The sequence below is a fragment of the Arvicanthis niloticus genome, chromosome 8, assembly GCF_011762505.2.
Source record: "Arvicanthis niloticus isolate mArvNil1 chromosome 8, mArvNil1.pat.X, whole genome shotgun sequence".
Taxonomy (NCBI): domain Eukaryota; kingdom Metazoa; phylum Chordata; class Mammalia; order Rodentia; family Muridae; genus Arvicanthis; species Arvicanthis niloticus.
This window is the reverse complement of record NC_047665.1, coordinates 20578564-20604259: the sequence shown is the minus strand read 5'-3', so window position 1 is coordinate 20604259 and position 25696 is coordinate 20578564. Positions and strand designations below refer to the sequence as shown.

The 25696-nt window shown below is 40.3% G+C and overlaps 1 protein-coding gene and 1 non-coding gene across 5 annotated transcripts in view; one reads left to right on the top strand and one right to left on the bottom strand.

Moving 5' to 3' along the window:
- Positions 1–25696, top strand: part of Phactr1 (phosphatase and actin regulator 1) — a 460522-nt gene that overhangs the window by 93939 nt on the left and 340887 nt on the right. The gene's annotated exons all lie outside the window — the stretch shown is intronic.
- Positions 14540–14646, bottom strand: LOC117714477 (U6 spliceosomal RNA). Its single transcript, XR_004607551.1, has one exon. It is a non-coding gene; the product is annotated as a U6 spliceosomal RNA (small nuclear RNA).

The window sequence follows — 25696 nt, the reverse complement described above, 5'->3', positions numbered from 1 at the left end:
ATCATGGTTTGGAGACATTTGTCATGGTGTTGTTGTGCAGTGAAATTCTAGCATACATGAGAGTTAACATACACTGTTTCAAAAATTAAGACTTGTTTTTGTTTATATAAATTGCAATAACCAAAGTCTAGAAGAAAGCCTTTAATTTCTGTTTTTCCTTTGTTGTAAAAATACCTTCTGTCTTTGACTAACAAGCTAGATCAGTCAGGTATACGTGTAGACAGCTGGAAAAGACTATATGAGATCTGTATTGTAAAATAATACTAAATAATACTTATACTCCGGGAGGGTGTGCAGCTAAGCACTGCTTCCTATTAACTGTTGTCATCCCTCCTGGGGTTAGCTATGAAGGAAGATAATTGCTACTTTGACAACCCAGAAAGACATTTTTAATTTATAATACAGGAAGAAGATAGATATGACCTAGGGCTATGTTGTGTAGGGATGTACATGTCTATAAGTGCTTGCATTTCCATAAGTCTATATGTGTGAACATGTATATATAATGATATTGTTTTGTGGTGGCAATGTTATTTCTTTTATTGGTGGAAAGATAAGATTTGTGTTGTATTTTGTTATAACCTATATATTATACTTATTACTAAGCATGTACTACAAATTCATATTCTTAGTGAGTGGTATAAAATGCAATCACTGGCAGACAAGATCAATAACTAATGAAACAATGCTAGAAGACAGAATTGTGAAGTACACCCTAATGAGAATTTTGGATATTTGGTTTCTCTAAAAAAAACAACAACAACAACAACAAAAAAACAACAACAACAACAAAAACCACGGAGATATCAAAGAATGGGTTTTCATTTTAATCTCAGGTGTAGGAATGGGGGCGCAGCAGCTGACTGTGATTTGCCTCATGCTCTAGCAGATGCATGGTTTTGCCAGCTGCACATAGTTTCTGCAATTGTGTGGTGTTTGGAATTCTGTGAACTTCTCAGAGGGTGTGTAAATGCTAGGGCCCCTATAGGCAGGCTAGGTGGTTGTTGGTTTTGGAGGTGGGGATGAATTGGTTGTGGTTTGTTAGTACTTGTGCTCAAAGAAGAAATAAAAAGAAAGAGATGAGATTCAGGGATTCTCTCTTCCTCTGTCTTTCTTTCTATCTATTGATAGGGGGTAAAACTGGGGATGTGGACAAAGGGTGAGTCAAAGAAGGACCCACAAAGTAGCAAAGACCAGCTACAGTGCATGAGAGTCATAACCACACAGTATGCTTCCCTTTTCTATGAACTTTCTATTCCTTCCCAACTTCTTGCCTATCTCAAGAGATGTCATTAATGTCAAATTACATACAAGAAATTTATTTTTACTTTTGAAAAGTTTAGAGAAATAAAAATTATGTTTATCATCATCATCATTTAAAAAAAAAAAAGCCATGTCAGTAAGTGCTCAAAGCAACATAGGACACAGATCCATTTTACAATTTCTGAGATCAAAATAATAATCTCACATCAGGAAGGAAAGAGAAGTCCATTTCTGTTGGTCAGGACTCCTCAATGGCAGCTCTGTTCATCAAGGTTGTTCTCATTACTCTTAGGCTGCCAGGTGCAAAACTTCCCATTAGTTACTTCTCCAAGACATGAGTGTTGCTCAGGCAACTGGCAGCCTGGTTCTTAGATAATCATGCCACGCATTAACAGTTCTTGATTCACATGAGAAAGAAGTAGAAACTGAAAAGTTAATTATATGTAGGAGCATAGGAATATTTCATACAAATATGTGTAATCTGTCTCCCCTGGGCCTCCTTGACATCACAAGTAGAGAATATGGCATCATTGAATAAGCACATTTACTACGTTGAAAGAACTGAGAATTTGCTTCAGATCAAGGGCATAATGCCAGGACCTTACTCCTTACTTGTTGCTTCACCACCCCACTTTCCCTTCTCTCTCCCATTCTCTTCTCTTGCCATGATGTGTTGTCTCCTTACAGAAAGGCCACACACAGTGGGAGCTACATGAATGCCCATTTTCTACTTTGTCATGAGAAATTAGAAATTAATTTGAAATCAAAGAGGTAAAGGTTTAATGAAAAATTGGATTCTGTGTTTTTGTCAAACGTAAAAGCATGTTATAATAGTTCTCTTTCTATTAAGAATGGGAACTGATCCAGGTCTAGTGGTGCTCAACTGGAATCCCAGCTGGTCAGGTGACAATAGGAAGATCCTGAGTTCAAGTCATTCCCCATTACATAGTGAGTTCGAGGTCAGCCTGGGCTACCTGAGACCAGATCTCAGCTCCACCCCACACTTACCCCATCCTCACTCCTACCCAACCCCCTATCCCTACCCCATCCACCACTCATAACAAAAATCAAAATGCCCCAAAGAAGAGAAAACTAAAATCCAATGTGTGAAAATCAGTTTTAACAAGTCTCTACAAAATTTCATCATTGTCATTATCCCCAAAACAACCCACAAAAAAATAAAACCTATATGAGAGAAAACGTTCCCACTGGCTGCTAATAGCAACAAGGATGCCTTATTCTCTCTGCTTCCTTTAATGTTTTCTCAACCTCTCTGAAATACTTCAGTTACTGGGAAACCTGGAGCAGAGAACCATGGCTTTCAGGAAAGGCTTTTCTTTATCAGCACAGGTGTAAGCTAGATGTTCTGTCTTTCTGAGGTCAACCACTGTGGCTCCTCAATGTGGTTGTATCTGGGATTCTCAGAAATAGAGGCCAAGTGCAGGAGAAAGTCAATAGCAATGAGTGTGGCTTGGGTAGCAAGCCACAGACAAAAGCCACAGGGCATTTCTTACCTCTAACCACACTGAACTCCAACCTGTAGCCAATCACTTCATAATACACACACATATATATCATCTACATATACATACACATATATCATATATACATACACATATATTGTGTATGTGAGAGAGGTGAGGAAGGGGAGGAAAGGGAAGAGAAGCATAAGGTAGGGAAGGGAAGGGGAGGGGAGGGGGGGAAGGGGAAGGGCAGGGGAAAATGCTCTGCAAGTTTGCCTATATCCAAGTCTTATGGAGATGATTTCTCAATAGAGGTTTCATCCTCTCGGAAGACTATAGCCTGTGTAAAGTTGATATAAAACCAGCCAGCACGTTCATCAATGCCAACACAATCCAAAGACAATTAATTCCCATTTGTGCTAAGCCACCATGACATCCCCTGCTCCTCAAATCTCTTTTACTTTCCTACTCTCTCAAGCCTCAGAAGAAGGGAGGAAACTAGTGAGTGGGTGGCCGAAGGTAGAGAGGAAGCTCCAGTCAGGAAATTAAAGAAATGGACCAGCTCCTTTCCCACCCTTCGTGAGAGGCTTACCCTTCGGATTCATTATCAAAGAACATTCAGCATGTGCATAGTTAACCTAAATGAACATACCAAAGATTAACTGAAACTCTGTCAAAGACTAACATAAGGAAAGGACTGTTTTTTTTTTTTTTTTTTTTTTTAACTATTTCTGAGGAGTTGGGTTGAACATAATAAAGTCACAGAGAAGTGAAGAAATGAAAATCATAATAAATACCTTTTGATTTATTCTTCAGGTCCTCTTTGACAATGCCATTTGAGTCAGAGATGCATACAAGAGATTTCTCAGGAACAAGTAAGGCTGATAGTTCACTAACTGATACTGTAGTCAGAGCCATCTTCTCATCCAATCAGAGAAAGGTTGTATGTCCAGGCAAACTCCAAAGCTTGACTGCTGAATTCATCTAATGATACAGGTTCCCACTTCCCAAATAACCTTGAGTGAGTCACATATGCATTCTGTGTTTAAATTTCCATGGCTGCAGAATGGGGAAGACTACCCTTAATTGTCTGGATTGAGGATGGAAGTAAATGTGGTCATCACTGCTTAGAAAAATTAAAGACATGTGGGAAACATTTTTCTATTTTAAATGAACCTTATTAAAATCAACACCATGAATCTAAGCATTTACTTTGAAAACATTAATTGAGCAGTGAATTTTAAATCAATAGCCTGCAATCATCAGAAACTAGTCCTTGTTGCATGCAATATATATATATATATATATATATATATATATATGTATATACATATATATACACACATATGTGTGTAGACATATATACACATACACATGCACATACACATATACATATACATAATGAAGTGAATAAATGTGTTAAGTGGGCTTTCTCCATTAGTGTTTACACAGCAAGCCCATCAGTTTGGGATGCATATGGAATGTGAACATTCTGGAAGTGGATGACCCACTTTGGATTTTAGAGCCTGGTGTTGTCCTGAGTTATACTAACTTACTTTTTTTAATCCCTCTGTCAGCTGGAACTGATTTGGCCTCTTTTAAAAACAGGGCAGAAGTCTATTTCTTGCTATTTAGAAGCTTCTACTAAGTCTTCATTTGTTATAACCATATCCTACAACCCCCCGTTTTACACACAAGCTGGAATCATTAGTGAGTGGGATCATTTGCCACTCCATTCAGGTGTGACTACAAATTGATTTGGTGCACTTTCTGTTTATTCCTTCCAAGAAAAGAAAACTCCAATGGTTTGCCGGAAATTCCCAGTGAGAGATTATACATATACCTACTGTCAAAGAGGGAGAAAGCAATGTAAATCATTTTCCTTCTTTCCTTCCTTCCTTCCTTCCTTCCTTCCTTGTTTCTTTCTTCCTTTCTTTCTTTTGTTCTTTCTCTCTTTCTTTCTTTCTCTCTTTCTTTAATTTTGGTTTTGTCTTTTCAAGACATGGTTTCTCTGTGTAGCCCTGGCTGTTCAAGAACTCACCCTGTTGACCAGGCTGGCCTCGATCTCAGAGATCCACTTGCTTCTGCTTCCTGGGTGCTGGGATTAAAGGTGTGAGCCACCACCACCCTTGTAAATCATTTTCATTCTCAATCTGCCTCTCTGGTAAGAAGACTTGGGATGCAATTTGGAAGGAACAGGGAAATACAAGAGATGGCCAGTTCAAACTCTGGATTCCCCATCAGTGGGCGTCCTTACTAGGATCACCCTCATAGATTCCAGGAAGTCTCCACTGCACTAGGCTTTCACGCCGACCCCTACATTCCGCCTGATTCCAGATGTCTATTCTGCACTTTTTCTTTTATTCATCTCCCGACCTGATCCCTTGCACTCCCAATGTGTAAATGTGCCACATTTTCTTTATCCATTCTTTGAGGGACATCTAGGTCATTTCCAGTTTCTGGCTATTTTAAAGCCACAATAAAAAGAGTTGTGCAGTGACCGTGTGGTAGGATGGAGTGTCCTTTGGGTATATGCCCAAGAGTAGTATAACTGGGCCATGAGGTAAATCAATTCCCAATGTTCTGGGGAACCATCACATTGACTTCCATAGTGGCTGTACACGTTTCACTCCCACCAGCAATGGAGGAGTGTTTCCCTTGATCCGTATCCTCACCAGCATGAACTGGTGTTATACACAATCACTTGTTACTGATCTTAGCCATCCCGACAGGTGTAAGATGAAGTCTCAAAGTAGTTTTGGTTTGCATTTCCCTGATGGCTAAGGATGTTAAACATTTCCAGTCTTTCTCAGCTACTTGAGACCCCTCTATTGAGAATTCTCTGTGTACCCCAGTTGTACCCCATTTTTATTTGGTTTTGTAATATCTGGTTTCTTGAACTCTTTATATATTTTGAATTTTATTCACCCAACTGAAAGCTAATTTCTTTTTGCCTCTTATTTCATTATCACGTGCTTGCAAGTTCATCTGCCAGGGCGCACTGCCCCCATCCTCCGCTCATTAGGAAAGTTTTCAAAGCTCACTTTTGCTCTCAATAGGTTCTTCACAGGGGTCTAAGTCTCAGTGCACGGCTGGGGAAACATGCAAACAAAACAAGAGAGCTTTAGACAGTTTTCATAACTGAAAAGACTCCTGCTCAGTTTTTCTTACAGGCCCAAATTTTATTTGAATTTTAATTACTAATTTGGTTCAATGAAGAGTCTTTCTCAGTCTGGTTCTGTTCTGACATAGGTTACAAAACAATGTAATGTTGAGAGCAAAATTAATTTTCTCCATTTCTAACTCTGACAATCCAATTTGCTGATTGATTTAGAGACAAGAAAGCTAATAAGGGAAATATTTATTATTATTTTCCATTTCAGTAATCGTCTTTTCTTCTGGGAAGAAATGGAATCATATGTAAGGATATATACACGTGAACAACTATATATTTGATATTTGTGACCTTATGAACTTTATGAGGTTACTGACTTGGCTAAAAAAAAAGTAGAAAACTCAATCAAACTTAGTAACAATTCCCAATCTTTTCTCTGGGACAGAGAGGACTTTGTGAAGAAAATCCTTCTGCAGAACCCAGCTAGCTGCAGCTAGCTGCAACCAGCTTCCTCTGGTTATTTTGCTTCTCTGTCACTCAGGAAGAAAGCATTTGGCAATGAAAATGGCTGACATCTTTACAGGATATCTTTGAGTCCTTTCTTATCTCTTTCCTTAGTCTGTAATCTTCAAACTCCATCATCTTAAAATTCATAATAAAAAACCACCAACAGTACATCTGAAGCTGACAGTGTGTGAGCAACTAACTCCTAGGTTTGCACAGTACATCATGTGTTCATAAATCAATACAAGGAAAGGACCACTCTGCGTAAGAATAATTAATCGTGTTATGCAGACCAAGCAAGGGTGTTCAGGGGACTTCTTGGAAGCACAGTATATGCAGCAGGTATCTTTCTCTCTGACACTCTGTTAGGAGAAGTACCAGGGAATTCCAAGGACTGCTTATTATCACTGATTTTATAAATTTATTGCTAATAACACCCTAATAAGCAACAAATGATGACATTTCTGTGGGATAAAGCACCTCATTGGCACCACTGCTGTCCTTCCTAAATGTTTCTGTGCATAAAACTGATGTCACTTCACTACTGATTATTTCAATGGTTGATCCATCCTGAACTAGTGATACTGGAAAGTATTTCAGGAACTTTCTGGAAAGGACTTTTCGTGCCTCTGTTTAATCACTAGATTGTACAGACTGTCTAAATATCTGCTGTGATATTATCGCATAACGACGGTGAATGTGCCCAGTTCTATTTAGTGTAGTTCTATTTAGTGCAAGGGTTCACAGATATCTGAGGCTGACAAAGAAACTGGGGAAATGACCAAATATTTGGACCCCTTCCACAGACAATGCACAAAGATTCATGCCATTAGAATGCAATGTTTCAGGATGTTATTAACCTAAAAGCCACATATAACACGACCCTTGATCTAAGAGATGCCATTCGTTCTGACTTAAGTAGCTCAGCTCTAGGTATCATAAGATCTGTGCATGTAAATGAAATGCTCTATATGGAAAATATACCTCCAGGGCTTAACATGGAAAGACCACATAAATGTCGATAGACAGTCTCAAAGAGGTATTGCAATTCACAGAAAAGCAGCATACACCTGCACTCTGCAGATACCAATTCAATTTAGCAGCATCTGCAGAATCTATTGCTCACAACTGAACTATCCTTGGGGTGAAAATATTTAATACTTTCATGAAAGCAAACATTTAAATTGTCCACCTTTCCTGCCTTTCTATACCAGTGATCTGATGGCCTAAAAAAAAAGCTGAGGTAGATTTGCACATAACATAGCATCCTTCCTGTGAGAACATAAAATTAACCGGGACAGCACAGGAGACCCTACATCAAAAAAGCAAGACAAAACGATAACAAAAGGAAAAATAAAATTGCATGCATTATTTTCTTTCTTGTGGGAAGGGAGGAGTCCGCAGTACAAGACTATTTGAGCTGTCACAATGCAGGAGCTGGGTCTTCGTGACACTTGTTAGTCATGTTGGTTTTCAGCCACTGTTGAACATCCTTTTCTCCTATAGAAGGCTTAATTTGGAACGGTTCTGTCATGCTCATCAGAGCGAGAATTATCTCTACAAAGAGGTAGCTGTGGGTTTTGATTACCTGCTAACCTCACAAATGGCAGTGGACTGAGGGGGCTGGCGATGAAGCTGTCATTCTGTGGCTTCCATGCCCATGATGCCAGTGCGTCAGAGGAATTTATTTATAGAAAAATCATGAAATTCTCAGCTCTAAAGTGGAACATTGTGCTTCTCTGTTCTCCAGCTAATTAGGAACTGTCACAGACGTTTGCGGTTACCTACTTAAGAAGCATGGGTCCTTATAGAGCATGTTTCCTAAAACGTTTTTAATATAATTTCCAGTGCAAAAGAAATACACAAGATGGCCTCGCCAAAGAAAACTTAGATGGCACAGAGGGATATAAAAGTATGTTGATACGTTATTTTATAGGAAAATAAATATGAGAAGAAGATAATTGTGCTTATTCTGTGCTGGCATTTATGTCCACTTTTGTTCCCTTGTTGCAATCATTGGTGTGTTGGTATCCCTTTAAATCCACATTTGAGGGCTTTCTAGGCTGTGATACTCTTGCAGAAGGGGGAGTTGTGAGAATCTATAGCTGTGTCTATATGGGTGGGATCCTGGGTGACTTTTTAGTTCCCTGTTTCTTGACACGTGCAATTCCAAGTTTTCTGTAATGAAATAGCCCAAAGGATTAAGACATTTTGCTGATGGTTAAAAAAATGACAATTCCATGTATAAAAGACACATTAAGATTTTTATATTTTTAAAGTTTTGGATTTTGTATGTCTCTCTCTCTCTCTCTCTCTCTCTCTCTCTCTCTCTCTGTGTGTGTGTGTGTGTGTGTGTGTGTGTGTTTGTGTGTGTATCTGTCTGTCTGTCTGTCTGGGTGTTTTTGCAGTGTCTATGGAGTCCAGAAGAGGGGGGTCTCACATATCTCTGAGAATCAAGTTACCCCTGGTTGTGAACTGCCATGTGGGTGCTGGGTATTGAACCTGCATCTTCTAGAAGAGCAGCCAGTGCTCCTAACTGCTAAGCATCTCTTCAGCTCCAACACAGGCAGCTTCAAAAATGTAGCTTGTAACAGAGGCAAGATATATCTCTAAGTGCTTGACCAAGAATGTCCTTCCAGAGGCAGGCAGACTAACGGCTGATTTGAAAGCATAAGGTGGGACTTCTTAGGAAGAAGAAGCAAAACAAAAAGAGTTTACAGGCAGGGAGAACACATAAAGCTGGACCATCCCTAGAGCAACCTCAGGAGACACTGAGAGAGGCTCTCAGGAGAGGGGTTCATCGCATTATTGTTTTAGGTACAAAACAGTGGTACGCTGTGCTCGGCTAGGGTGATGGGAGTCTGTTAGAGATGGCTATGTTGGTGGGTGATGAGAACACTGTGCTTAAAGAAAAAGTCCTGGGTAGTGGTGTAGGGCATAGAGTGAAAGAGGAATGAATTAAAGGAACAGATCCTTTCAAATAACCCAGATGGGATGTTGAAGTGGCCTTCAGTTCTTAGAGGGGAGAGAGAACCACTCATGAAGGACTAATTTTAAGGGTTTGGGTCAGTAAAATGCCTGTTGTGCAAACAGGAGAACATAAGCACCACCCCAGAATCAAAGTAAAAATGGCTGCCAAGGTGTATGCTCTTCTACTGAGGAGGCTGAGGCAGGAGGATCATCCCTGAGGCTCACTGACAAGCCAGCCTATCAGCAAGTCCTAGGCCAACAGGCTCTGTCTCAAAGAGGGGGGAGGCTCAGGGGAAGGAATAGTCACTGGTAGGTTCTTCATGCCACATTTGAGTGACCACATGCCTATGTTTGTGTGGGAATACCTAACTGGTCTGGGAAATGGATGGATGGATAGATAGATAGATAGATAGATAGATAGATAGATAGATAGATAGATAGATAGATAGATAGATAAACAGACAGACAAATGGATGGATAGACAGACATGAGCCTGAGAGGAAGAAGTGATGGGGCACCTCAGAGGAGCTGGAGTGGGAGGCATGGCTGAGGAGTGCATATGATCAGTATAAATTGTATACATGCATGAGATTTTTAGATTAAATCTAAAAAGCAAGCAAACGAGGTAGATGAATGACTCCTGAAAATACCCAAAGTTGACCTTTGGCTTACACACACACACACACACACACACACACACACACACACACACACGAGTTGGGTTTTTTTTTTTTCAGAGTTGAGTTTCAAAAGTAAAGGTGTCCTAACTTTATGTTGTCAGAGGCTTGGTTTGTTTCTTTGTTTGTTTTAATTCCAACTTAACTGGAGTTTCGAAACTATACAAAGAATGGAAAAGAAGTCCGTGGTCAGGACACACAGTGGCCTTACTTTCCAGTCTCTTGCTCTATCCTCTTAGTAAAAAAAAAAAAATCTCAGCATTAAAGGGATTTAGGAAGAAGAGCCTGTGAGAATACATCGACGTGAGTATCTCTTTAAATCCCTGCTTTATGAAATGGACGGAGTTAAGCTCACACTGATCACTTATGCACTGTTAAGAGAAATGAGGAATGCAGGGAGGAAAAGCCCGTGAGCAGAGAGCAGGGGCCCGAAGAGGGGTTGGACTTTTACATCATTGATCTGCCATTGCCTAATAACAGAACACACTAAATGAAGGCTCATCTCTTCTGAGTCAAAATTAAGCATTTTGAAAAGTTGAATTATGCAAATTTAAACATCTAAGATTACCGAAGAGCTATTGATATACTTGACTTTTTCCCAATAAAAGAAAATATGTGTAGCATTCCCCCATGTTACTGTTTTCTACTAAAAGCCCATTGCACTAATACATAGTAGATGTTCAACAAATACACATTATACAACTGAACATACATGACATATAAACAGCAAGTGAAAACTGAACATATATATGGTCATTCGTTTTTTTAAGTATCAGAACACTTGAAGGAAACCATCCAGAAAGAAAGCCCTTCCCCTGGATTGTGGGTACATACACTGTAGTTCGAACTTCGGTGACTTGAGAGCATGGGGAGAAAGAACTCTTAAATAGAAATGTCACCTCTTATTTTATAACCGAGTAGCTGATATGGGATTCTTGCTTGGATGTAGGGATCCATGGCACAGACCTGAAGTCTCCTCTCTTGCTTAAATCATATTGCTTACCCCAGCTAGAACTTACAGTGAAGTGTTTCTTAGCCTTTAGGAGTCTTCAGCCATTTTTTCTGCATTCTGCCAAATCCCTTGCAAAGCATAACAATGCTAATATGGACATAGTCTAGAAGAGTGGCTTTTAGCCTTCCTAATGTTGTGACCCTTTAATACAGTTCCTTGTGTGACCCCAAACCATATAATTACCTTTACTGCTACTCCATAACTCTAATTTTGCTACTGTGATGAATCATGATATAAATATCTCTGTGTTAGACAATCCCTATGAAAGGGTCATTGGTCACTCTTCAAAGAGGTGAAGACCCACAAGTTGAGAACCATTGATTTTAAACCACCTGATGCCATCAGCACTTGCCCAGTAATGAAGTTGAGTTTCGAGCACTTGCAGAAATAAGGAGAGAAGGGAATTATGCTCATTGTGATAATAATCTTGAATATTCTTAGTACACATAAGTTTTAATAAACTCCTTTTGTAAGATTGTGTGTGTGTGTGTGTGTGTGTGTGTGTGTGTGTGTACATTAGTGTGTGTGAATGTGGACACTCCTATACCCAAGGCACATGTGTAGTAGTCAGAAGACCACCTCAGGTCTTGGTCCTCAGCTTCTACCTTCTTTGAAACAGACCCCTGTTCTCCTGCCTCCAGCTGTGTAGCCAAGCTGGCTGCCCCAGGAACTTCTGAGTTCTTACTTGTCTCAGCCTCACACCTTCCCAACATCAGCCCTGAACAAGGGATCTAGAGACTCAAATTCAGATCCACCTTTACACAGCAGGTACAGTACACTGCTCTCTGAGCCATCTCCTGATCTCTTAATGGTTTGTGTTTGGTGGCTTTGATTTAGTTTTTTTTTTCCTATGAACTGGTTAGTGAGTTTTTACTTTCCACTTTTTAAATCTTTGAGAATTTCATCATAACGGCTATGTATTTTAGCTTAGTAAAGAACTAGATCTTTGGAGTCATAATCTAGTCAGTCCCGAGGGAGAGTCAACTCTCTCAGAGCCATGGTGATATCTGTAAGCATTACCTCATGTTCCTAAAGGAACCAGTTTGAAATTCCAGCCCCTACTGTTTGTTAGCTGGACACTTCTAAATCACGCTGTCTATGAAACAAGAAGTCTGACATGTATGACACACATACTACACACACATACACACACACTCATACACTCACATGTGTACACACATATACACACATTCCACATAAACACATTCCACACACACATGTATACACACACACACTCATACACGTATACATTCATTCACACACATAATACACACACATACACACACTCATACACTCACATGTGCACACATATGCACACACACTCCACACAAACACACTCTATACACACATGTATACACACACATACACACATGCATGCAGATACACACATGCACACACACTCCACACATACACTCACACATGTGCATACACACTCACACACACTCATACACTCACATGCACACACACATGCACACATACATTCACACACACTCCACACAAATGCACTCATACACAGATACTGCATGCTTCAAATTGTAAGACCATTCATCTCTCCTAAACAGGAGACACTGCTGGCCTCTCTCAATCTGGCCTTGGTAATTAGGATGTAAATAAACTGTTTGGGGAATCAAGAACTTCTCTCATAAAAGCTAATAAGCTCTCAAAGTGTAATTGAAATGTTTGTATTAAATATAGTATACTTCTTACAATTCCATCCACCCTATTGCTCATTTCAATGTTCTTTATCTCAGAAGGAATTATCTTACATTTCTAAACTATAATTTGGGACAATAAAAAAAATCTTTCCATCTTTTGTTCTTGTGTAATCCGGCACACACACACAAAAAGCCCAGTAATAAACTCAGAGAAGAATGAAGGGCTAAAATGCCTTTGCTCGCTAAACCAGCCTTCTTTCCTGTCATATTCAGTCACTGTCTTAGCACATGTGACTTGGCCCTGCCACTGTGGATGTGTTCTGAATCTGTGGATTCAACCAACCGTGAATCGAAAATAATTGGGGGGGAAAACTTGCATCTATATTAACCACATGCTGACATTTTGTTTACCAATACTCTGCAAGCAATCCAGTATCAAAATCTTGTGAAACACTTATGGCGCATCACGTGGTGTGAATAATCTAGGGTAATTTAATGTACACAGGAGGATGGGCACAGGTTGTGTGCAAATGTGAGTCTGGCTTCTCTGGAGGATCCCGGAACCAATGTCCCTAGGACCTGAAGGAACAACTATACTTGCATAAATGAAGTCTTCTTAAGATTGTCGTTAAGAAGCCAATAGCTTTAGACTGTCAGCCATAATATAATACAAAAGGCAAGGTCCAGATCAGAGGAGGATGGGGTATGAGACTTGATCAAGGTTCTGGAGACACCTAATTGTGTGCTCTCAAAGAAGCTTCTTTATCTTCCAGGCCCAATTGTCTTCTCACCTATAAAAGTGATCTCCAAGGTCCCTGCTGTCTCGAAAATGCTGTGATATCAAGTGCCTAGGCTAGCCAATCTTTATCCCTGACAAAATACCCTCAAAAATAAGTCAAAGAGGAAGGTTTTATGTAGACTCCTGGATTCGGAAGTTTTAATCCAAGGTCATCTGGCTCTATTGCTTGTCAGTGGCTCTCACAATTCCTGATGTTGAAACCCTTTAATTCAGTTCCTCATGTTGTGGTGACCCCCCGTCCATAAGATTATCTCATTGCCAAGTCAGTCATAATTGTAGTTTTGCTACTGTTATGAATTGGAATGTAAATATCTGATATGCGACCTCCAAAAGGGGTCACACCCCAGAGGATGAGAACCACACTGCCTCAGAGGCTGAAGAAAGGCTAACCAACCTGTTTGTGAGAGGGGGAGCCTGTTACCTGACACCAGGAAGCAGAGAGAGGAGATGTCAGGAACAGATGTCCTTCAAGTACTGCTTCCTAACTCCCCACAGAACTGTGGGGCAATCTGTGGGGTATTGTTCTCATGATCCAGTCAGTTCTCACCAGCTCCACCAGCTAGGGACCAAGCCTTCAGCACAAGACTCTCTGGGAACATTTTGTGTCCAAACTATTCACATGACATTCATGGCTTGCCTTCTTTTCCATATAAAACTAAGAATATCTAAGGCATCTTGGCCATAACACAACAAGTGCTTTTAAATATTTTCCCAGTTGCGAATTCCTTTACACCTGAGCGAGAACTATGGAGAGGGCCAGGACTGAGAACATGTCCTTGAGGAGAAAAGACAAGTGGAAGAAAGACTTTTGAACATTATCAGCTACAATTTAATATACTTACTTTTTTTTTCTCTGCATACTTTTTATTTTCTATCTGGAATATGAAATGTGCAGAGATTGAGAGAAAATATTTTAGTACAAATGTGTTAGTTATTTTTATTTGATAGTAATTGGATTTATGTTATTAGGATAAAAGAAATATAACACTCCTTTCAAATACCAATGAAATTAAATATTATGAACTATGGACTGTAATAATTTCAATAGAAATGAACTTATGCTTATTATATTATTATTATTAAAAATATGGAATGCTTCACGAGTTTGCATGTCATCCTTGCGCAGTGTCCATGCTAATCTTCTCTGTATCATTCCAATTTTAGTATATGTGCTGCCGAAGCAAGCACAATATACTTACTTATAGTGAGCTGTACATCATCATTTCAAAACTCAAAAGCCTCAGAAGACTATGTAAAAAAAAATTAAAAATCTCTTTTCTATGAAGGAAATATATGATGGAAGATAGATTGAATGTTAGTGATGTAACACATCTTATATGGTGGCTTATGATTTAAACTATTTTGTGCGACAAGGTATTGCTATGTAGCTCAAACTAGCCTTGCCCCAGCTGACCTCCTGACTTAGCCTTCTGGGTACCAAGATTAGGCCAGTAATAGCGGCTTATTCTTTGCCACAGTTTCACAATATCCTGTCAATGCCCCGAGAAGTAGATAATACTGCTCCTATTATTTCTGTTCTGCTGAGAAAATGGGCCTCTATAAGTAATATAAGCAAGACTTAATAACTTCTTAGCAAAAACATCTAGAATAATACTCAAGGTTTTTGAAGGCAAAAAAAAAAAAAAGTCAGTAATAACAGCAAATAGAGATGTTGATATAACAATTTTATCTACAAATTCTTAAATGCTACAAAACAAGTTTTTAGGTTCCTTTCAATGAGTAGAACAAAATTAAAGAGAAGAAAAAAGGAAGGAAGGAAAGGAATGTAGCCATATCTCTACAGCACTTCTTTATAAAAATTCTATAAGCGCTAATGATGTTTTCTTTAATGCCACAAAAGCCACACTGGTGATGCCCGTGATGTGCAGGAGTTAAGCAATGCCACAAAAGCCACACTGGTGACGACCGTGATGTGCAGGAGTTAAGCATGCCTGTGTTGGTTTCAGCATGGATTCTAGACGCACTAGGAGGCCGCCGGGATGACCTGGTATTGAACAGTGTCTGAAAGCACAGCCACACATAGGATGCTCAAGCCACCTCTGCATTTTACCTGTCTTTCTTCCTTCCCTGCAGACTCTGCCTCTTTTTCTTCTCTAGTTTCCATTTCAAGATAAATGAAGAAACAGCATTGTCCACTGTCCATTGTTTGGGCAGTCTTTCTGCATTTGTCTAGTGGCACAGATTTGTGAATCTCAAAAAGAAAAAAAAACAAAAACAAACAAACAACAACAAACCTGCAAAATCAGGAACCTGGTTTGGGGTTATGCTATAAGTTATATCAATCTTTTAATGTGTTAGAGGATGCCACGAAGCTAAGGCAGGAGCTAAGTTGCTGTTGCTGGGCTTGGGAGAACTACCAGAATAGTCTTTTCTTCCACGGTGTTACTGGAAGCCAACAACATCTGTCTAGCAGGGGAGACGATAGACTGGATGTGAGTACAGAGAGCCTCTGACAACTAGAAGGTGAAAGGACATCTTCACAGACTGGTTGATGCCATCTTTGCTAAATTTATAGAACAAATGCCATAAATATTAATATAGAGAGATACCACAAATTCAGGAGCAGGGAAGGATTAATTTAGCTTTGGAGTCCATTTCTAGAAACAATAATTGAAATATTCCCCACATTATTGCCAGAGCCATGAATTATATGCTTTTTAATATACCTATCTTTTGTGGTAGAGAATAAGACTTCTCAGAAAGCGAGATCCCCCTCATTAACTCTAATAATTTAACGTCTCTAAGATCCTTTCAAGTGTTAATCGCACTAACGAGCCTTTCTCTGGGGATGGGGGTGGGGCAGAGAGTTTCCTAAAACCATTTCTTATTCTCACTTATTCTGAGATCATGAAAGAAATTGGAACAGAGTCTTTGGCTTTTCTCAATTCATTTTAAATAAACAGAGTTATCCTTTGTCCATCCCATTATCATTTACCAAGGCAAAAGGTAAACCAATCACAAAGTGTCTTTAAGAGTCCCTTAAAAACCCTACATAAAGGTGGACATATGTTGCTGGACAACATGGAAACATGAAATTCATTAAAGTGACACTGTAGACAGTGGTTCACAGGATACACCTGAGTGAGCGACAGTGAGTCCTATTAAGAGTTATCGGGGTTTTTACTGTCTATTGGATAGCAGGCAGTGTGGTGCACTCTTCAAATATAGTTCCCGGAGACCCGCCTCACATTTATCAGCTTTTTATCCCTCCACCAGGTTGAGATAATCAACCTAAAAGGAGAAAGCAGTTATTCTGGCTCAGATCTGTTGACCTTGCTTTGTGCTTCTGCAAAGAAACTGCACACGGCGTCTTCTGTCTAGCCTCCTTGCCGGATCTCCAGGTTGAGAAACAAGCCTTTAAAATACATGTTTTGTGGGGGGCATTCCTGAACTATAACAATTACTTCATCGAATCTCTCTCTCTCTGTGTGTGTGTGTGTGTGTGTGTGTGTGTGTGTGTGTGTGTGTGTGTGTGTGCTGCTCTTCCAGAAGACCCAGGTTCGATCCTCTCCACTTGCATGGTGACTTACAACTGTCTGTAACTCTAGCTCCAGGGGATCCAATGCCCTCTCTGGCTAAGCACCCAAACACCTAATTTAAAAAAAAAAAAAAAATAACTATGTCTCTACAGTATCTACACTAAGGGAATTTCGAAGGGTTACTATCTTGTAATTGTTGCATTCTGGAATACTGATCAAGTTTGAAGTGGAAGGGATTTCTCAGTCCCTTGCAAGAAAAAAAAAACATGATCTGAATAAGTTGAACCTCAGATGTCAAGGTTTTGTGCTTTTCTGTAGAAAAGCAAGAATTTAGGGATGGTGACGATTAGGTTAAGATCAAATTCCCATCATGCTCAGCGAGAAACCTTAACCAGGAAGAATAATTTAGCATGTGAGTGTTTACTGTAGCTGTACAACTATCAAAGACCAGAAATGAAGTTTAACAAATAAGTACCATATTTAAAGAATTAAAGGGAGTTGACCAGCCAGTGTTGTAAGCACTTCAACTGCATGCTGAAATTCATTTTGGTAATTACCTTGCTGCACCCGGCACGTCTTTTGTGGAGATCATTAGCACCTGAGGGTGTTCTTATCTGCTGATATTATCACTTAATTGATCCAGTTACATCAGTTAGTTAGCTGAGGGATCCATACACGATTCTTTTTAAAATAAAAGGAATACCCCTAGAACTCTTCCATATTCTCTCAACTGTGTCCTCAGGTCTCTAACATCCAACAAAGAAATCCTGCACTATCCTTGTACACTAGCTAAGTTAAACACTTTCTTGAAGTTTTTGTTAGAAGGTGGAAGGATTTAGGGTACATGTTCTGTGATCCAAGTACCTTCCTTTGGAGCTGGCACTATTCAATTTTTTTCCTGAAAATAATATTTTGTTTCATTTTTAACTTATTCAATTTACATCCCATTCAATGCCCCCTCCTGGTCACCCCCTCCCACAATCCTTCCCTCACCCCTCCTTCTCCTCTTATCTTGTTTCCCCTGGGTATCCCCCATCCTGGCATATCAAGTCTCTGTGAGGCTAGGCGCATCTTCTCCCACTGAGGCCAGACAAGGCATCCCATAGAAGAACATACTCCATGCACAGGCAACAGCTTTTGGGATAGCCCCCAGTTGAGCTATCCAAGACCCCATGATGACCAAGCTGCACATCTGCTACATATGTGCAGGGAGGCCTGGGTCCAGCCTGTGTATGTTCCTTGATTGGTAGTTCAGTGGAGAAGCATTTAAAGAAATGTTTAAAGTCCTTAGTCATCAGGGAAATGCAAATCAAAACAACTCTGAGGTTCCATCTTACATCCATCAGAATGGCTAAGATCAAAAACACAAGAGGCGGCACATGTTGAGGATGTGGAGCAAGAGGAACACTCCTCCATTGCTGGTGGGAGTGCAAACTTGTGCAACCACTTTGAAAATTTGGCTCGAAAATTTTCACTCAGAAAACCAGGAATAGTTCTACCTCAAGACACAGCTATACCATTCCCGGGCATATACCCAAAAGATGTTCCACCCTCCCACAAAGACACTATTCACTTCTTAAATTTCTCATAGTTAGGAGGAGGATGTTACAACCTTCTCATTACTAGGTAGAACAGTAATGGATTTTAACCAATAGTAAAAGACATTAAAATAAAAGTCATTTCTATCACTTCAGCAAGGACTTGAGCCGAGAGCATTTGGATAACAGACACCACAGATCTCTTGTGGCTGTCCATTTCAATGACAATTTATGACACCCCAGGGGGAAGGAAGAAATAGAAGTATCAAGTCTCTGAACCTGTTGAAGAAGCTGTCAGGGGAGTAGCAGAAGCTAAGAAAGTGGAACTGTCATTTTTGTGCACATATGTATACCCATATGTACATATATGTAGACCCATGGATGTGTGTGTGGATGAATAGATATATAGACAAAAATTCTGACTTACCTACAAATGCCTATTTCTTTTGACATTGAGAAACAAGCCGGTTAGTTGCTTAGAAACCATTGATCCTTTAAATGAAATAGGAAGCCACGCATCGTAAGTCAACAAACACTTATGTTTGTTGGATACTGGCAACTGAGCTTTGCAAGTCCTCAGATATACTTAGCAGACTGGCATTAAGTGAAGGATATGTTAGAAAAAACGCTCCGCCTACTGGGAATGCAGACAGTTGAAAAGTGAATCAAACTGATATTTTAGCTTAAAATGTTATACACAGTCTCAAAAGACTTTCCTTTCTTTGCGTCTGTGAAATGAAGAAGAAATAAGGTAAGCTGCAAAACTAAGCAGATATCTTGACTCTGTCCTCAGTAGATGTGCAACCGTGTGATTTTTTTCTTTACCATCTCTAAATTTCAGTTCTCACTAAGGTGAAATCTGAAATCCCACTGAAGCCTCCACCGCACTGTGCCAAGCAAGGATAACAGAGCTAGGTAGGCACATAGGTCCCGCAACCCTTGAAGATGTGCCAGGCGTTGTTCTACACCTAGAGGGCACAGAGGCAAAACATACAGACCGGTCCCTCTCTCTCAAGAGGTGTTCAGCAGATGACAGTTGTCATTAATGCATGCAAACACTCCAAAGTAGAGAAAAACTAGATGGGGCACTTATCTTCAAAAGCCTGCAGTGTTTACGGTGTTTCGACAGATATTTGAGTATAAAAAGAAAAATAGCAGATAGAGAGATGGTGAGACAGAGAAACTAAGCACCAGAAGATACCTCTAGAGAGCTGAGGAAGACTTGGAAATCCGGACTGTTAAAGCTACTTGTGGACCAAGAGCAGAGAGCGCACCCTGATTGTGTCGCCCTCTAGCGGTAAGAACAAGTAATAGCTGCAACAGACAGCCTCAGGGAAACTGTGTACGTAACAGGGTAAGACGGCTTCATTTCTCCTCTTGTAAAAATATTTTGAAAAATAAACCCCACAGCGATGTACGTGTTTGCGCACATATCTATGTACATTTACATCTGCATTTATCAAATATGGGGCTTCTGTTTTATTTACAGTGTAATTATGTGCTCGCTGTGCTTAGAAATCTTTGCATGATTTTATAAATCTTTGCACGATCTAGGAAAGGAAAAGTGAAGAAACGCTGTAAGTTATTTTAGTCTCTCTTCTCCACTAGATCTCATGGTGGAGATGCCGCCCCAAGTCATAGAGTCAGTAGAGAGCAAGCCCTGATCACTCTCTACTGTGCCTTCTGGTCTCCACTGCAGGCGCTCACTCGTTCTTTTGCAGGAAGAAAAAACGAGAAGGATGCAAAGATGCCATTGTGCAAAACCCCTCTTAACGCTGACAGTCAGTCATTTATCATTATCCACAGTACAGCAGGTACTGCCCCTAAGGGATCACCATTTCTGTTCAGTGCTGAGACTGAATGGTCCAATGTGCTGAGATTATTATCATCTATACGCTATTATGTATTGTTTAATTTCCTACCCCATCCCCCCCAAAAGTTCTGAAATGGAGATAATCAGGGAGGTTAATTTCCCAGGTCTGGGCAGCAGACCTCTGTGCCATATTAAGTTCCTTTTGTGGACTCTGATATGGGGTGGCCCACGTGTGTCCCTGAAATAAATAGACGTTATCTTATTCCTTTAAAAGGATGATTAGTCTCACCAGAAGGCAGCATTTTCTAGGATTCTGCAAGAATAGCCTTGACTTCTTTGTTTAAAAGTGTGCGTTCATTGCCCTTAGCATCTCATTGAAAACTAATTGTGGACAGACATCACATAACTACCTGTAGGTGCCCCTCCTCTCTCCCTTGTCCCTAACTCTAGAGTGATTCCCTTGTAGGTAGCAAAACAAGGAAAGTCAAGGGGATGGAGCTCACTTTGAAACCATAAAAATAAAGAAATACTGACTGTGAACACTTTATAGAATGGAGACCCCTCCTTTCCCTTTGGAAGGGTTCACCACCCCCCATAGAATGCCTAGCATACATTGGGTCCTGTGCATTGCTTGGACATGCTGGGGCCATAAGATTCTCTCTGGATGGGCCGTTAGTAAGTTTTCACAGAGGAGAGTTTAATCCTAACTGCTGTGAAATTAAAAATCGTAATTAGAAAACTAAGTATCCAAACTCAGATGACAGTTGTCATTCGCAAGGTGGGAATCTGAGGCCCAGAAAGAGCATTTTTTTTCTTTTTTATTTTTAAACTAATTTTTAGAGTAGTATGAAAATGTCATTGGACTTTTTAGTCACTTTTTTGTTACTGACTTTTCAAATACCAACCTTATAGAAACTCTGGAAATATAAAAATAGATGAAAATACAAAAAGTTATAATGGTACCACCTACACTTAGTAGGTAAGGTCCCACACAGCTTCTCCTCAGTGGCTGTAGGGAACATCTGACAATTGGCTGTGGTCTGTACACCACTTAACTTTCTGTGGATTTTTTTTAAAGATACTTTTTAAGAGTAAGTATTATGTGTTTCTGTGAGGTCTTCGAGTTGTAGATAATTCCACATCCGATACAGTCATATTTAATAGTTTGTGAGCAGGGTGCACACCTGTGCATGCACAGTGTGTGAAGGTATAGCTACCTACTCATGTACAGATGATGCAGTGTTGTGTGAGGCTTTCCTTGGGGAGACAAAACACACATACATATACATGCACACATGCACACATGAACACACATACATGTACACACATGCACATACACATGCACACACATACATACACATGTGTGCACACACATACACACTGCTCCCCAGAAAGAAGAGGAATGTTTTATTTCAGAGGAAACTGATACATAGTAATCAGCAGTTAAAACTCTTGCCCATTCAGTAGTTGAAGCAGAGTTTCAAAACCCCAAAACCCAGGAACATGCCAATAAGTTTTGTGACTTGCCTGCAATTCCAGCCTTAGAAAGCAGAGGCAGGGGACCCCTGGAGTTAGCTAGATAGAAAGCCTACCCATATCTGTGAAATCTGGATTTAGTTGAGAAGCCCTACCTCAATAAATAAGGTGAAGGGGCTGGAGAGATGGCTCAGTGGTTAAAAGCACCGACTGCTCTTCCACAGGTCCTGAGTTGAATTCCCAGCAACCACATGGTGGCTCACAACCATCTGTAATGGGATCTGATGCCCTCTTCTGGTGTGTCTGAAGACTGACAGTATACTCCCATACATTAAATAAATAATTTTTTTAAAAAAGGTGGAAAAGAAAACAAAGAAGATATCAACACCAGCCCCAAGCTTCAATAAGCTTTCACATGCATACCACACACACATACCAATAAAAAGAAAGCAAAGACAAAATTTTAAAAGAATAAAGTTCAAAAGGGGTATCATTTTGCATATCATATATATTCATACACAAACATACATATAGTATACATATATGTATAACCACTGTATTCGTACAAGTGGGGCACGATGAATGACAAACAACTGTAATCCTTGTGCATGCATTATCTTGATACTAGGAAAGTTAGGGCCGGAGGATGACAGTCTTGAGACCACTCTGGGCTACACAGTATGATTTTAAAGCCAGCCTGTGATCACAGTGGGACCCCCATTTCAACACACTCCCCCAACAACAAAAAGATCCCCACAGATATACATAGATGAGAAGACATCAGTAAATAATAACTCCTCTATTTATAAACCAAACAACCTTATCTATTATGAATGAGATAAGCTAAATACCAAAAAGATACTACTCACAAGCCTGGATGCCACAAAGCTCTGGACCCTCAGCTGCAGAAAATTCTTCTTGGTGCCCGTATGAAATCTGTTGACCCTCTTTTCTGTTTTTAACTCACTTGGTTAGGTGTTGATTTGGCATTAATAATGATACTGTAAAGGCTGAAAATAATTAACTCAAAGAACAATAGTAAATCTATGCAAACAAATTAAAATCCTCAGCCCTCAGGTTGGGGGGGAGGGTCATTCAATTGGAGAGAAACCCTACTGAGCACACTGGGATGCTCTGGTGTTTCTGTATCTTAATTAAGATTTTTAGAAAGTACTTCTTTGTATTCGTGATGCCTGTTTCCAAAGCCAGGGAAAAAGTTTGTTGTTTTGATGAATTTTCCTCCCAAATTAATCTTAAAAATTAAAAATAATAGTCCTCTTTAAAGATTTACCTCTTTAAACTTATCTTCTATGATACCATTTAACTGATGTCTTGAAAATAATATTTCCAATCAGTCATTCTCTATTTGAACTTACATATACCCCATCTTGATATGTTTGAAGGAAAGTGTTGCTTGTGCCAGCAGCTGATGCATGCACAATCATCTTCTTAAGGGAGAAGAGTATATTAAATAGTCAAAAGCATTTATAGACTAATTGAGCCACAGTGGACCTGAATTTACATTTACATCTCTCTATAACTCTAGGCTAGACCAAAGGCACATATAGACAGTGTCAAATGACCAACCTACATAGAGATCAAGTGTGTGTCTTTCCATCTGTGGTGGTTTAGATAAGAATGGCCCCCATAGGCTCACATATTTGAATGCTTGGTCACCAAGGAGTGGAACTGTTGGAAGGATTAGGAGGCATGGCCTTCTTGGAGGAGTGTGTCCATGGGGGAGACTTTGAGGTTTCAAAAGCTCATGCCAAGTCCAGAGTGTCTCTCTCTCTCTCTCTCTCTCTCTCTCTCTCTCTCTCTCTCTCTCTCCCCTCTCTTCCTTCTTTCCCTCCCCCTCATGGATCAGGACGTAGAACCCTCAGCTACTTCTCCAGCACCCTGCCTGCCTGTATCATGCCCCGCCATGTTCCCTACCATGATGATAATGAACTAAGCCTCTGAAACTGAAAGCGAGCCCCCAATTAAATGTTTTTTTTTAAATAGGAGTTGGCATAGTCATGGTGTCTCTTCAGAGCAATATAATAATGACTGAGACACCATCTTTATTCTTAACTTACTCAAAATGACCATCCGTTGGTGAAAGATCAAAACATGTCCACTTTTTGGATGGCGCACGTGCATATACAAATATCAAATATACAATAGTTTACGTTGACTCAGAGATGCATAAGAGTTAGCTCCTTTTTCTTCTACTTTCTGCCTTTTCCAAGCTTAAGATTCCATTGCCCTGGATCAAGGCAACTGTCTCATTTCTATGAAAACCCTGGTGCAAAGGGGCGATACCTTTATTTGGAAATTTAAGCACAGTAAGGGGAGGAGGCGTTTGATAAAAGGTTTCTGGAGACAATCAGCTTGCGATGTACCTGCAGACAACCTCATTTTAAATGGCATTTAATAGCTTTCTTTTCCACTTCACTGATAAACATTTCAGTGTAACTGATCACACTGAAAACAAGACACGGGTATTTGAGCAGAACCGGGGGGGCAGGGGGGAATAGGCAGGTTTCTTGTTCTCAGATATTTTTCAAATGGCTTTCTGCTGTCAGAGAACAATAAGGAAATCCTCCAGAGAAAGAAACCCTCCAGTTCAGTCCAAAAGTAGCAGCTGGAGTGTTCCTGGAGTCTCTCTCTCTCTCTCTCTCTCTCTCTCTCTCTCTCTCTCTCTCTCTCTCTCTCTCTCTGTGTGTGTGTGTGTGTGTGTGTGTGTGTGTGTGTGTGTGTGCGTGTGTGTGTGTGTGTCCGACTGTCCTCTCTCTCTAACTTTCTGGACTAACTAATGAAAATCCATAAGGGATTCATTACAACAACTCAAATGCCAAGGAGATAAGGCTTTTTGTTTCCTGTTGCACTTATTTCTCAAAGCACATTTAATCTGATTGCCTCTAATTGTCCGTGATTGTTCGAGCTATGGTTGCAAAGACAGGCAATATTCTCCTTAGCTACAAGACAAATGACTTTGCAGATGGTGCCTGATTTATTTTCTTCACTGCACCAGGTGAAGCAGATGCCCCTTCTCCCCAGCAGGAAGTGCAGGAAGTGTCTCAAGTGCCTGTGAAGAAAGCTGAGTTTGAGTTGAGTTGTCACCTGAGCTCCCCCCACCCCCGGGAGTATGTGAGAGCATGGGGCAGTTAGGGAAGCTTCCCCATGTCAATCCATCACCATTTCCTTGCACAAAAACACACTCATGCCGGGAGCAGAGGTGGCCAGAGAAAGATGTGATAAAGAGAACTCCAAGTGTCCTGAGGTCACTTGTGGAGAGAGGACACAGGCAGAAAGAATTCTGTGGAGACATGGCTGATGGTCATGTGTGCAGAGGAAGGCAGGAGAGGTGTGTCTTACAATGATGACAGTTGACAGGCAGTGCTGCCCCCATGAAGGCAAGGTTTAGACGGTGGGCAGATGCTACCCATGAAGAGAAGAAGCAACAACAAGTGCTAATATTTGGCTGGTATTATGATCGGATTTCTAGACGGAGTTGATGAGGCTGGGATAGTCTGGCTTTGCCAGCAATGACATCAGTGATTATACTCACGAGCCGCTGTATTCCCTGCCGGGTTTACTGATCTGCCATCTTCCAGATAATCAAGCCATCGTGGTGAAAAGCCTTCTTCCACTCAAGAGGCAGAGACAGAGGATCAAGAGTTCTCAGCCAACCTAGGTTGTAAAGTGAGACTCTCAAAAAAAAAAAAATCAATTTCATAAATAAAGGAAAGGTTACTTTTTCTTGGACATGTGCTTTCTTTTTCATTGGATCCCCTCAGACATGGCGCAGTAGGCTAGGCTAATAGGATGTGTTTGTGACTGAACTGCTTGTGTCAAAGAATGTGTGCATCTTGGCTGCATCTTTCTTGCTCTTGTCAGTCCTGGAAGAATGCCTGACTGTGAGCTAG